Below are 16,051 nucleotides of genomic sequence, written 5' to 3' on the forward strand. Positions count from 1 at the left end.
TCTCCTAAATATTAGCATGATTACAAATGCGATATCGATTTTTTACAACAGTTCAATAAACAAGAAGTTAATAATAAAGTGACTTAAAGTTTAGACATATTGCCTGTTTTTCGCCAACGAAAATGGTTCCAAACAAAGCCACAGCATTGTTTTGCATTTCTGGGAAACGTGTTTCCTTACTGAATGAATCCACTTTTTTTAACGAATTCGGTTGAAAGAATGATTCAATGACTCACTCATTAAGGCAGTCAAATGCTTTGTTTCTGAATGAATCAGCTGTTTGAATGAATCAGTTGAATCAATGACTCACTCATTAACAGTGACTTGCTGCCACCTACTGGTGGTTTTAGTTTCACATTTAAAGTATCTTTTCATTTTTAAAATAATTTCCATGATCAATATTCAATATTTTATGTTTAAAAAATTAAAACATTATTTATGCATTTGTAACTGCAGGTGAAATTAATTGATGTCCACTCTGAGCTGCATTAAACTGTGTAAATGCATCTAAATGCCACTTCAGATGCAGCTTCTCTGTTTCCTCTGCATTGCAAAGATGAATTTTGTTTATATTGATTTCATTTGATTGGTAACAGCCCTATTGTGTCTTATTACGCTTACTGATTAAATGCAAGAATTTGACACAAAAGATGATGCATACATTTAATTAGTTTTAAAGAAAAAATTGCTTTAAAAAGGTAAAAAACAATTTAAACTTATTGGAAAAGACAATATCTGTCACTGCTGCGAACTGACCACCACACAGAATATGAAAAATATCCAAAAACTTTTTAGGAGTCAGTGGTCCATGGCAGTCCTACACACTCAGCAAAATATCATCTAATTATCATTATCGATAAAATCCCAGAAAAGTATTGAGATATAAATTTTTGGCAATATCGCACACCCCTACTGCATTGTCATGGAAGTTGATAATTTGCACGTTTTTAAGGCTTGCTAACTGTAATATTCATGTTCAAGAAGACGCGTAAGTACCCACACCTCCTTATGTTATGTTATGTTATTGTCTTTTTTTTTTTTTTTTGGTGGGGCCAGTGACAATTTTGGCTGGGCAAGCAAAAATTTGAACCACTGGCCCAATCGGGCCAGTAGAAAAAATCCTTAGCGTTGAGCCCTGCCATAAGACCCCAACCTCCCCGGAACGTGATCTCTACTGAGGATTTGCACTAAGCCACTGGTCGCAGACTTTACCTAATCCCAACCTAACCAAGATTTAAATATTTAAAACCCTAAACCTAAAAAGAAAAAAAGTCCCATATATGGGGCTGTAACAGGAGGAATGTGATGTTTCTCCAAAAAAAGATACAAAACTTCATTCCAAACTATTTTTTTTAAGATAATGTCAGTTTTATTCTAAGATGGTTATTGAACCATATAAACGCTGTAAATAATTTTCTAAGCACACTGAATAGAGAAGTTTGGTGGATTGAGAGTTGATGATTGACAAAGATATAATAAATTAGGCATAATAGACTTTTTAATTATATTCTTCCAATCATTCATATGGGTCATATAAAGAGTATTTAGTTCATAAAATGTTAAATATGTATGTCACTGTCCTCAGATTATTCATTGCTCTATTGCTATGAATCATCGTCATGGCATGTGTTCCATTCTGGAGGTACATTTGCTTGTACATTGCTGATCATTCAGATCAAAGACTTTCACACCTGTAGAGTTTTAGATGATAGAAACCTTAAAAGTGACTGTAAACTGGAGATTCTCAGGTAAGTTGTTGTCTACCATATTGAAGTTCTCCGGGCTTTTTGTTTGCCTCCATATTCATTTGTCAGTTTTAGATTTGCAAATAAATTTTAATTAATTTGTACAAGGAATAAAATATAATTCACTTTAGGGATTTACAATGTTCAGGGGATTTCTAGAATAACTGATTAAATGCTAAACAAACCTACATTTACATTTGCATTCTTCTTCTAGACTCTCAAAATGCAATATCACTGAAGAAGGTTATAAAGCTCTGGCTTCAGCTCTGAGATCAAACCCATCACACCTGATAGAGCTGGATCTCACAGGAAATGATCCTGGACAATCAGGAGTGAAGGAGCTCAATGATTTACTACAGAATCCAACCTGTCAACTGAAGACACTGAGGTGAGGCATGGTGACATGATACAAAATAAATGATATGCAGGTAAATTGTTTATAGAAATAATTATTTCACTAATACAATGTTACATACAATATTTAACACTTTATTTCCCCATTCGTCTATTTTTTAATTCTCAGTTTTTTGAGAACTGAATTGAATCCTGTTTCATTCTTCCTTTCTGCAGGTTTTTGAGTCCTGCTGCAGATGAAGCATGTCAGTATGTGAGAGGAATTGTGGGTAAAAATCCATTACTCCTGAGAGAGCTGAAGCTGAGTGATCGTGAACTAGGAGACTCAAATGTGACGAAGCTCGCTGCTCTGCTGCAGGATAAACACTGTAAACTGAACACACTTCAGTGAGTATTTCACATTATTTACCAGAACATTCTTAGACTTAGGGAAATGCGTTGTGTTTCTGTCCCAGTGAGCAAAGGCTAACACTGACAAGGAAAAACTTGCTCTTGATGTGAAGTGAATGCGTAAACTAACCAGTGGTGTGAGAGGCATCTGAATATTTGCATCGGTATACCGCTGCTCAGCTGTTTTGAACTTTTTACTCCTGAGCGAAAAATGACTTTTATGCTCAATATATCACAGCCTTTATACTCAATCTGTTGTAAAGAGTCCCAGTTCACTTTAAATTTGTAAATAAATTCTTCATCATAAGCCCTATTCGGACGGGACTAGTTTTCCAAACGACGTTTGAGTAACAATTCTTATCAACCTACGTCTGTGATTTTATGTACGGATTCGGACGGGACTAACATCTCCGTGTTTATTACCGAGGTAGGAGTGTATGTGTTTTACATGTGGGCATTTCAGAAGATCACGTGTTCAGAATGCACTTTGAAATATAAAGTAAAACGTCCTAACACATTTAGTGTTTTGTAAACATTTTATAAAAATTGTAGTGTGAAAAAACTAAACATACATTTATCATCATGATTTAATAGAACTGGGTTCTTATAATAAACCCACTGGAATAAAAAGTTTTAACTTATATAATTTGCACGTTATGTAATTAAGTGCAGAAATGAAAGTAATCTTACCTGAAACTGATATTACAGTAGCCAGTCTTAACAGTTTACGTGATTTGGCTCTTCTTGTTGATTTATTTTTTTTATTTCTTCGCAGTGTACCAAACACATCTACATCCATTAACGGTGCGCAAAAAGCAGAAACTTGAATACCGGCGCGATAGCGAGAGATTGTACGGTAGTTCACGTTGACCAAAACACACAAGAAAAAGCGTTTTGGAAAAAACATTTTCGGAAATCACAGACATTCGCATTCGGACGGGATTAGATTTCTCTGAGGACCGCCGAGTTTGACGAAAAACAGTAGGTAATTTGCTCTGGAATTTTTACAGAGGTCGTGTGAGAAAAAGACAGACATGGCAGATTCGGACGGGATTAAAATCTCAAAGTACGTCTGTGAAACAGAAATTTCTCTAACGTCCCCCTGTGAAACTAGTCCCGTCCAAATAGGGCTTTAGTGATGTATTTTGTTATCTGGTGAAAAAAAAGAAAAAGATAATCTCATTCTCTGTCTGCTTGTATGTTTGTTGTGAAGATGCTATAACTTTACAGAATGAAGAGTTTGTCTCATTTCTCCCAATGTAGGTTAAGATACTGTGAAATGACAGATGAAGGTTGTTCTGCTGTGACTTCAGCTCTGAAATCAAACCCATCACACCTGAGAGAACTGGACCTGAGTGGGAATAAACTAGGAGACTCTGGAGTGAAAAACATCTGTGATCTACTGATGAACCCACAATGCAAACTGAAAAAACTAGAGTAAGTAACATTGTACTGTACAGCAGTTACAGTGTGTTTTACAGTTTGCTTTTTAGTTATATATTTTAAGACAACAGCTTATTATATTAAGTGTCTTTAAAGGTGTAGTGTGTAAATTTTAGTGGCATTTAGGTTGCGAATTGCACTGCTTACACTCCCTTTCGAAGCACATAAAGAAGCTACGGTGGCTGACCAAGGACAAAGATGTCGTCGTCTGAGAGAGAAGAGAGTAGCCAGTCAAGCAATAAGGTTTCATCTTACTTCTAACAAAGAAGTAAGATGCTGCTTCTAATAAACCAGACAACAACGACTACTACTATTACTACGTCGTATTCTTCTTATTTGTGCGTATTTAACATAGTGACGATGCAAGCGGCCTCTTAAAACGCCAAGGAAGAAGAACAACAACATAGTGACGAAACACTCTCTGTAGATCAGTTTGTTTAGGGCTACTGTAGAAACATGCCGGTGCAAAATGGCAACTTCCATGTAAGGGGACCTGCGGTGTATGTAGATAGAAATAGCCCATTCTAAGGTAATAAAAACATAATGGTTCATTAGTAAGGTTTTTATACACCACTGAAAACATTGTATATTATATTGCATTTCTGTCAATAGATCCTCCTAAATATTACACACTGGAACTATAAATAGAAATTAATTGTTTAATTTAAAGAATTTAATACAATGAGATTCGTATCTGCTGCTGCAATAAATAAAGAGACATAAAATAATCAGGGCGCTGATCACACTGTCAGGGTTTATTTTGCAATTAAAAATTGGCTGGATTTGGTAATCATAGATCTGAGCCATTGTCCTTTCTCTTTCTGTCTTCAGGCTGTGTGGTTGCAGTATTAAAGAAAAACACTATTACCTTCTGAATTTAGCTCTAAAATCAAACTCATCACAGCTGAGAGAGCTGGACCTCAGTGGGAATGAACTAAAAAACACAAGAGTGAAGCACTTATGTGATGCACTGAAAGATTCACACTGTAACCTGGAGAGATTGAGGTGAGGAACATTCAACTACATTACTAGTCCTTTAATTGTCTTAAACATTTTAATTTTAAATCACTGGTCAGGCAATTACCAAGAATTGCACAAATACTTTAGTTAAAGTAACTTCGCTTTAAATAGCCTTTCCATTTGTTTTCCTTAAATGTTTAAGCCATATGGGTAAACTTGCAGATAGCTTTTAGAGGAAGAGGAGTCAGTGTTGTTCCACTCAATGTTAATTGTTTCAAACTGTACATAAGTAGTTGAAAAATGTCTCCCAGGTCGTTTGACATTTATTTGAGACCAAATATTCACTATAGGGTTCTAGCAAGGTCAAAACATGACCCTGATGGACTTCTCAAGCCACTTATTGGTTGTCTTTATAATTTGGGCAGAAACAATGCCTTGTTGAAAAGATAATAACTTTTGGCAAACAACTTAAATGAAACATAATGAAGTGTTTGTTTGTCTCATTTCTCCCAATGTAGGTTAAGATACTGTGATATGACGTATGAGTGTTGTTCTGCTCTGACTTCAGCTCTAAAATCAAACCCATCACACCTGAGAGAGCTGAACTTGAGCGGGAATAAACTTGGAGACTCTGGAGTTGAACAACATATGTGATCTACTGATGAATTTACAGTGCAAGCTTAAAATACTAGAGTTAGTATCATTATACTTTACAGCAGTTACAGTGTGATTAAAGTTTAGTTTATTTATTTATTTTAAGACAACATTACCCAAGTTGCATCATGTGTAACACTACACTTTCTTGCACTTTACCATCTGAAGATACATTGATAATGCAAATTTTTTTGAGTGAAGATGGCTTTAGATGTGGGTTGTAACTAGTATCCTCAAATCTTAGTTATGCTTCTTTATTCGTTTATGGTCATATAATTACGTTTTCAGGTGTTTGATGTTGTATTAGTGTACTGTATGGCATTTAATCATGAGAACTCACACAAGAACTTAACATGAAACTGAGTCATGGTCTTTTCTCTTTGTGTCTTCAGTCTGTGTGAATGCAGTATTACAGAGAAACAGTGTCGCATCCTGACTTCAAGCACTGAAATCAAACCCATCACACCTAAGAGAGCTGGACCTCAGTGGAAATAAAATAGAAAATACAGGAGTGAAGCACTTATGTGATGTGCTGAAGGAATTCACACTGTAACCTGGAGAGCTTGAGGTCAGTAACATTCACATACTGTCAGGACTGTTTAGTTTCATTGTGTTTTAGTTTGGTTTTCGCTGTTTCTGTTCCTGATTTCTTCGTTCCTTGGTTTCCAATTAAGTTACGCACCTGGTTCTTGTTTCGTTAATTACCATCCCTGTGTATTTAATCTCTAAGTTCTCTGTTCTTTATTTGGTTTCATAATGCTTATGTGGAAGTGTAGTATGTTTTCTGAGTTTCTTAATGTTCATTAATAGCTTCCTTTTATCTATTTTCTGGCGTCACATGTCTTTCTTGTGGATTATACTACACGGTACAACTCATGAGAGAACACTGGATCCAAAGAAAGAAAAAAGTAAAAATAAACATGGACTTACCAGCTGTCCACCTGCCTGGGATCAGGAGAATCGTGCCCTTGAGCACAAAAGAGACTTTTCCCTCATGTGTTTCTCCATACAAGCCTGAATAAGTGCACTAAGGAATGTGAAGTGTGTACTGGTCCAGTATGGATCCATTTTACCATCTGCATCTAGAAAGAGGACAACGATGGTCCCACTCCAAAACCAGAGCCCAGTCAGACTTCAGTCACACTCTCATCGACCAAGAGCCTGAGCCCACCGCAGTCTCTGAGCCTGAGCCCGTCATGAAGACAGTGTCTGAGCTTAATACTGAGGCCATTTTCATCCCACCCTAGCCCCACAGAGAGACCAGGTATGTGAGCTGGTAACAACCTCCATCAAGGAGAGCATCCTAGTGGAGTATGATGTCATGGAGTGGAGTTCCACCCATGCTCCCATCGCTGAGGGTGAGCTGTGCCTGGTCTCCTGTCACCAGTGGGTCCGCCCAGCTCCAAGTCTGCTTTGTCGCTGAAGGTTTTGTCTAGTTCCAAGTCTCATTCATCCCTGATGGTCCCACCAGGCCTCAGGCTACCGAGCCCCTCACTCTACCTCGGCGGCATGAGTGAAGCTTTTTTATTTTGGTGAATGAGATGTTTCTTGGACGCAAAACTGCACAGCTCATGCTCCCAATGCTCCCTTCTGTTCTGGAGTCACATATGTGACCCGTCACGGAATCCAGGGACACAAGTCGGTAGCACAACTCTCGAGCAAAATGAGAAAGAAGCATTTTTTTTCAAAATTGGTGATTTTCGTTTTTTTGCAGAATCTGTTAGTTGAGATCATGAAGAAGCCTTTCCGTGTTTGAGATAGCAGTATTGGTATATTTAAAAGCGTACATTTTGAGGTCGAAATCGGCTTGTTTTTCGGAGATTCTAGCACGCAGTAGGGGCGTGTCATTGTCTGTGTGTATTTCCATACTGGGAAGCGTGGCTACTTATTATGCAGCGCTCTGGCCGGCTCTAGCTGATATCAAAATTCAATGAAGAACCGTGGCCGTTACACCGAAAATGTTTTGAAGTACTTCTTCGACAAGCCGGATGCTTATGAACAAGCGCTCACTGATTCTGAAGACGATGAAAGCGGCATAATAAGACATTACCTCTCTGGAGTCGGGTAACGCGCCGGCGCGTTGCAGCAAAACAGACTTAAAATACTCCATCATATTTTGTCATAGAGACATAAGTAATATATATCAATTGAAACTATAGAATGTCTTCTTTTATTTGTGTACACTCAGAGTAAAAACAAAATGTTGTGCTTTTTGAAAAATAAAGAAAGCTAACATGATGCGTGATCTCTCATCTCCCTCTGAACGAAGTCCAATCTGATAGTTCTCAGAAAATGAACTGTAACTTAGTGAATACTAATCATAAAAAAATTATACTTATGTCTGAAAAAACGTTGAAATGTCAAGTTTTAAAATGTGTAAGTCAAATCGAAAACAAACCTTCTGTGTTTATGTAATCTGTATGAAAAGAGAGCCATGTCAGAAGTCCGTGATTCAGCTCATTATCCGCTAATGCGGCCACGCCCACGGAGCCAGCGCTATGCAGACGCAAATTCAGTCAATACATGCATTCATCGCCTCAATCGTGTATTTATTGTCTTGAAAAGTGTTTTGAATAGCCATAGTTAGCGATCTCTGGCCTCTGTTAGTCCAGTTATTTCCTGGATTGCCTATTCTTCTTTAACAGGCTTCTCAGGTGAGAACATTTCATTTCATGATTAGTGACCAAAATGATCACGGTTATCACAGAATCCTGTTCAAAAAGTCAATTCACCAAGTTTTATGTGGAAAACCAGCAAATAAAAAATAAAATTAGCATCAATATGTACTTTTTCTTTACATAAACATTAAAATAATAACATTAAAAATGATGGGCAGATTTTAAAGGAGTGTCTTGCAACATGTTATCTACAATGCACAAGTTCAAATAGAGTTTTGACAAAAAAGTCACATATTTCAGCCTCTAAATCATTTTTATAAAAGTAAAAAAAAAAAATTACTGACATTTACAATGCACATTAACCTTTATTATTAATAGTATGCGGTCCATGCAGCTTTACAGGGGGTATGGCTTATCTAAATGAGATGTAAATGAGCCCTATTGTCACTCCCAGCAGGTGAGAACAGGTGAGAACTGCACAAACTTTAAAGGGGTTTTTCTCCCTCTTGAGCTTTCTTGATTGCCTACCTTCAAATGGCCACAACTTCTCCAAATATTATCAGATTTCCATGTGTCACACATCGTTGGAAAGCTTGGAGACTGCACTTTCAGAATCTGTGAATAACTCAAAATGCCCCAAAACCGACTTGTGTCCCTACTTTCCGTGACTGGTCACATATTTAAATGTTCCTCTAAAACACCACACCCAGCAGTATATAGGGTATATGATAAATAGGGGAGAGTGAGGGGGGTGGGGGGTAAGGGTAATCCTTGTCACCTCTCCAGATCAGAGGTTAGTCTGTGTCCACAGTGATGGAGGGAGAGGCAGTGGATGTCGTTCACCAGCCTAATAGCCTGTGGGAAAAAACTGTTCCTCAGCCTTGATGTTCTGGCTTTAACACTCCTGTATTCTCAGTGATGTGAACACCCATGAAGCTGAAACTACTCCTTCTCTCCACCTCAGTCTCACCAATGCACAGTGTTGAGTGCTGATCCTTTCTCTTCCTTAGATCGACAATCATCTCCTTGGTTTTTGTTAACATTTAGGGGAAGTTTGTTATCCTGAAACTTCACTAAGTCAGCCACTTCTTCTCCTGTATGTTGATCTATCACCTCCTGTTTCAGTCCAATGACTGTTGTATCATCATCAAATTTGATGATACTGGTGTTGTTCCGGTAGGTCACACAGTCGTGAGTGAAGAGTGTGTAGAGCTTAAAGTCTTGAACCCAATTATATTGGGTGGGTGGCACTCCAAGGAAGTAAAGCTTATTGGTGAGCTTATATGGAATCACTGTGTTGAAAGCTGAAACATAATCTATTAAACAGCATTCAAACTGTCCTTATTTTCCAGGTGTGTGAAGGCAGTGTGTATTGTAGTGCTGATAGCGTCCTCTGTGGACCTATTTTGTCTATATGCAAAGTGGAGAGAATCCAGGGTGTCCAGGATAAAAGTCTGGATGTGACTCATGAACGATTCTCTCGAAGCACTTCATCAATATTGGAGTCAGAGCAATGGGTTGGAAGTCATTGTGAAATGGGCAAATTGAGTATATCTGCAAAGACATCAGCCAGTACAAATGAAGCAGGTTCTGAGGACCCATCCAGGGATGATTTCAGTGGGTCAGCCGATTTCCTTAGGTTTACTCTTCGGAAAGTTTTTGCCACCATTGCAGATGAGACTGTAAATGGCAGGCGTGTGAAGCTCTGCACTCCCATCAGCCAGCCCTCATCTGGGTGAACTTCTATTTACACCTAGGCAGAAAATGACGTTTATGCTCAAAATCTCAGGGCCTTTATACTCAATGTCTTGTAAAGATTATGAGTTCACATAATATTTGTGAAAAAATCTTCAGCTTTGTGATGTGTTTTGTGATCTAGTGAAATAAAGAATCTCTCTGTTTCTTTGTCATGAAGATGCTATAACTTTAGAGAATGAAGAGTTTGTTTCTTTCATTTTTTCTCTATGTAGGTTTAGAGGCTGTGATGTGACAGATGAAGGTTGTTCTGCTGTGACTTCAGCTCTGAAATCAAACCCATCACACCTGAAAGAGCTGGACCTGAGCGGGAATAAACTAGGAGATTCTGGAGTGAAAAACCTCTGTGATCTACTGAGTAATCCAGAGTGCAACCTGGAAAAACTAGTGTTGGTATCATTATGCTGTACAGTGTGGTGAAAGCTTATTATGGACTGTAGTGTGTCAGTAGAAAGAGCATTAAACTTTAAAGCATTTGAAACATTCATTTTGACATTTGCATGGCTTTTACAGGAACCATGCAAAGTTTTTACTAATGGTACTTTTCCATTGGTAAAGATGTGTATTTAGTGATGGTAAACTAAACTCTAAAATAAACTTAAACTAAATTGTGGTTCATGTACAAACTATTCATGATTTTCTCACATTATGAATGTGAAAATAGTCAGTTTAAATGTTAATTTTTCAATTGGTCCTTTATTGATCCTATATCTTAATCTGCATTGATAAATTGCAGGATGACTCCAGAATTTTGTGGTAATACCGATAACCCTAAATAGAGCTGTAACTAGTACCCTAAAATCCTAGTTATGCTCCTGTTTTGGGTGCAGGTGTTTCCAGGTGTCTGGTGGTGTATTATGTGCATTTAACGTTGATCTGAGTCATTGTTCTTTTCTCTTCAGTCTGTGTGGATGCAGCATTACAGAAAAACAGTTTCTCATCCTGACTTTAGCTCTGAAATCAAACTCATCACACCTGAGAGAGCTGGACCTCAGTGGGAATGAACTAAAAAACACAGGAGTGAATTCTTTATGTGATGTACTGAAGGATTCACAATGTAAACTGGAGAGATTGAGGTGAGGAATATTTGCATACAAAATCAAAATGTTTAGCAATCACTTGAACAGTTTAAACCTAAGACACATTATATGTAATATCTCTCAATGAGCCTCACATTATATTTCTAAAAGATTCTTCACTTTAGTGATGTGTTTTGTGACCTAGTGAAAGCAGGGTCTAAAATTAACTGTGCCTTCTAAAAATCAGTATCCTTAGAAATGCTTTGAACAATTCAGAACGTCAGTGGACAAAGGCATACAGTTCATCATAACATCGTAATATACATCACAGTCCTGCTATATTGCTAAATCTACCCGATTTTTTTTTTTTTATACTAACAGAAAAATATACCAGGATAACTTGGCTTCTCTTGGTTAATGATATGCTAAAGCCCACGGCACGTTGACGTGATTAGTTACAAGGTAGTTTGTGATGTCACAAACACCAGCTGTATTTGAAACTGTCTTTAAGATCACTGCAGTTTTAAACAGAAAATACTCAGCAATGGTGTTGACTTATGAATTTGCACATTGTTTGTTTCAAAGCATTTGTCTTAAAGCAAACACCACATAGACATATAAACATTACAAACTTGATTTTGACCACAGGGGGACTTTATATTTAGGTATTAGCTGATTGAGTGATGTAGAAAATGGTCATTCAGAATAAGGCATTAATATGTGCTTTATAAGTACTAATAAACAGCCAATATGCTAGTAATATGCAAGCTAATAAGTAACTAGTTAAAGACCCTAAAATAAAGTGTTGCCAGTGTTTTTGGCTACTGAATTTCACAGTGTCACAGGCCACTGTGGAAGGAGGTAATTATAAATTAGCTGGATATGTGCTGTGGCATGAATATTCTCTGTCAGTCATTAATGTCACTTGTAATGGTAAAAAAAAATTTTGTATGATGAAACGCTTTTGAGCAAACTACAGTGGAATAACCTGCACAACCCAAGTTTCCCAAAGCACATATGCCTCAACCAGACAGAGCACAGAAAATGAAGGAGTGCAAAAAATTGACTGAAATGTGCACTTTAATTAAATATTTTTTGTACAATTTGAGAATTGATTATAAATAACAGTAACTGTAATGAAATAAGAGTAATGAGAAACATTTACAGAAAAATATTATTTAAAAGTTGCAGAATGTATGTGTACCTGCAGAACCTACTTCCTCTGACACTTTTTATTTTTCATGGTAAATATGACCACACCTTAAAAAATTAATTGTCAAACTCTGTGTGAACTCTCTCTTCCTCTGTTTGTTTGTCTCTTTCTAGTCTAAATGACTGTGGCATTACAGATGTTGCTTGTTTGGCTCAGTTTTTGGGTGACACAAAAGCACTGCAGTTTTTAAAAGAGCTTGATCTGAGTAAAAATAACATAGGAGACTCAAAAGGGCAGCTCAGTGACGTGCTACGAGACTCAAACTGTAAACTGAGGTGAGTAAACATCTTTTTGTTGCAGTCGTGCTAACACCAACAAACAAACACATTGAATGTAATATGTGTTTTAAATAACTTATATTTAAAACGTACAAATATTGTTTTAAAAATGTGTATGCTCCAAATACTGTAATTTAATGTCAGTGAAGTCAGTAACTAATCTAACTACAGGAATTTTATGTTAATTTAATGTTACGTTTTTCACTCAAAAGAAGTCATTAGAATTTGAAACTTGTTCCACCCAACATTGATTATTTTCTCTTCTGATTTCCCTCTTTACAGCCTAGAGAGAGATCATTGGTTTAGCTGGAGAGCTGGTGTAAACCTCATTGGTAGCATTGGTGGATGGATTACATCATTTTCTAAAGCTCAGGAACCTGTGAATATCAATAGAACAAGACCAGTGAACATCAGCTGAGGGATCATCAGAAGACTTTACTATAGTACTGTGCCTATGAGGATTAATGAATATGTGTGATGATGTGTTGTCTGTATACCAGAATCTAAAATATCTAAAATGTACATTATATATATATATATATATATATATATATATATATATATATATATATATACACACACACACACACACACACACACACACACACACACACACACACATCTTTGAGAACAGCACTGTGTCAGAACAGGATTTTTTGGTGAGGTAATGCCAAACAGCAATTCATAAATACAAACACTGTTCAAAACCTAAAGCTATTATGAATTCAATGCATTTATACACACACATGCATTTATTTGACAGCAAACTTAAACTGCTTCAAGTAGCATTGCTTTCACAGATGTAGTTTGCTATACCAGCTTTAATGTATATTACTATTAATACTGATTAATACATATGAATACATTGATTGATGTTGGTTTAGCATTCATACATAATTTTGTTTTATGTACAGGCGGAACAGAGGAGGAAGAAAAATGTGGTCAGAGCTCAGACCAGGTGGATTATTAGTCTTTAGTATAAGGCCTGAAAACATAATGTTGGGATTAAAATCATTGTGGGCTACATATACAGATTCAAATGTATACTATCAGTATGTAAATTTTATGTTTCTTTATAAGAATTTCTTTTGACATCTTTGGACGTTTTACATTTTATCACTCTTACACTTTATATACTGTGGTAGAAATTCCCCTACACACCTACTTTCAAATGAAAATTACCCCAAGCTTTACTCACCCTCAAGCCATTCTAGGTGTATATGACTTTCTTCTTTCTGATGAACACAGTCAGAGATATTTTAATAAATATCCTGACGCATTTGTAAAAAAAAAATCCATATTTAACAAACGCATTGCTTCGCTTCAAAGGACTTTATTAACCCCCCAGAGCCGTGTGGAGTACACGTTTATGATGGATGGATGTGGAATGGAAGCCCTTTCTTCATCTCGGACTCATTGGATCCTGTTCCACTGCCATTATAAAGCTCGGATGTGTTTTTTTTTTATATATATTTATATTTCTCCGATTATGTTCATCAGAAAGAAGAAAGTCATATACACCTAGGATGTCTTGAGCGTGAGTAAAGCTTGGGTTGATTTTCATTTGAAAGTGAACTCATCCTTTAAATTAACCTGGTGTCCTCTGGAACTTACAAAATTTATACTCTACTTGGCGTCTCCACTTCGACACCTATGTGATTTTATTTATTTAGTTACTTTTGTCTATATTATCCAATGTATTATCTTATTTCTATATGTGTATGTATGTTTTTTTTTTCTTTTCTTTGCGTATTTCTATTCTGTAAAGCACTTTGTAAACAACACCCCTTATTAACACTATCACTTGGGAATGGAAAATGAGTCTTTAGTGCTCCACTAAACACTGTCACTTGAGAATAGAAGTAAGATCTCTAGTGTCTAGCCTGCTGATCAGACAGACTCCAGAAAATGCCTAAGAATATGCTTTTATCACAGCCGGGAGGATCTCGGACCAATTTCAGAGAATTTCCCCTGACATAAAAAAAGAACAGTTCATATAGAACAGGAGCATGGCAAAGGTGACATGATTACTTTTATTATTTTTCTACAATATGATTGGTTTCTTCATATGGTTAATTGTTACTAGGTAAAAGCAAATTTGGATTCCTTGATTCTTCAGCCTGTTGCTAGGGTCATGATGAGGTTCGATATACTGTATATGTATAACAAAACTAGATAGTTGTCTAGTTTTGTTTCCACTTTCGTTATATTTAGACACACCAACTTTGGCCCAAAGTGTTGGTGATATTTAGTTTTCAAAAGCATATAAATGGTAATGCTGCAATAAAAGAAATGTTAGTTATGATTAATAAATAGAAATCCTTAATAATACTGGATTATGTATATTTATATTTTAATTTGTATTAAGTTAGTTATATGTCTATATTACTAATGCTCACATGTGTTGTCTTGCAAAGACATCCAAGCAAAACAACTCCTCAAATAAGCATCAAAGTAAGAATTTCATTGTGTTTGGTACTCTGTACATGAGACACTGATGCTTCGAGGAGACTCTTCTCCCTATACCAGCCCAGACTAATTAAGCTTCAGTATTTACCGGTTCACAGCATCTATGTACCCATCCTCCTCCTCGTTTGAAGTTGTTTCTTTCTCTCCCACCAGATAGTCTAATGCATTTCATTTAGTGATTATAATATTCACTTTTGCCATTGTATTGTATTGTAAAATGTATTGGCATCTTGAAAATATAAAGTTGAAAACCTAATCATTTTATTTTGTTTAGAGAATTTCATTGGTTCACTAGTCAGTTTTAAGTATATTAGAGTTTATATTAGAGAGATTGTCCTGCTTAAAGCTGTAGTCTTGAACTTAAAAAGTCACAACAGCATAAGCTGACTTTGAGAAGAGCCATGCTGGCCTGAATATTAGACTATATGAAGGCATGTCGTTCCAAACCCGCAAGACCTTTGTTCATCTTCGGAACACAATTTAAGATATTTTTGATGAAATCCAAGAGGTTTTTTCTTATCACCCATAGAAAACAACGTAATTACCATCATTCAAGGTTCAGAAAGGTATTAAAGACATTGTTAAAATAGTCCATGTGACTACAGTAGTTCAAAAATAAAATAATAATAATGACTTTATTCAACAATGTCTTGTCTACCCTGTCAGTCTTCTGCGCTGTTGATGCAGTGCAGCGCTTCTGTGTTTATGTCCAAACGTTGGCTCAGTATTGGCCAATGCTGTTCACGTGAGCACCACGACACATGCATGTCATGCTGAAGCAGGAGCTGGCCAATACTAAGCCGGCTGATTTGTTTTGTTTTTGCGCACAAAAAGTATTCTCCTCGCTTCATAACATTAAGGTTGAACCACTGTAGTCACATTGACTATTTTAATACTACTTTTCTGGACCTTGAATGGCAATATTGCTTTCAATGGGGATAAAAAAAACATTTAAATTTCATCTTAATTTGTGCTCCGAAGATGAACAAAGGTCTTACGGATTTGGAAAGACATGAGGGTAAGTAATTAATGACAGAAATTTCATTTTTTGGTGAACTAACCCTTTAACTGACATGCACATCTTTAGCAGAACTCTCGCTCTGTGTGTGATTGCTTTTCCTGCTGTGATCCATTATTCCACTCTGTACTCCAC

At 36.6% G+C, this 16,051-nt stretch overlaps 1 pseudogene; it reads left to right on the forward strand.

Moving 5' to 3' along the window:
- LOC125262641 overlaps positions 1-14,921 on the forward strand; it is a 29,758-nt pseudogene extending 14,837 nt beyond the window's left edge.
- The last annotated feature ends 1,130 nt before the right edge of the window (positions 14,922-16,051 follow it).

The sequence above is a fragment of the Megalobrama amblycephala genome, linkage group LG2 (genome assembly GCF_018812025.1).
Source record: "Megalobrama amblycephala isolate DHTTF-2021 linkage group LG2, ASM1881202v1, whole genome shotgun sequence".
Lineage (NCBI taxonomy): Eukaryota > Metazoa > Chordata > Actinopteri > Cypriniformes > Xenocyprididae > Megalobrama > Megalobrama amblycephala.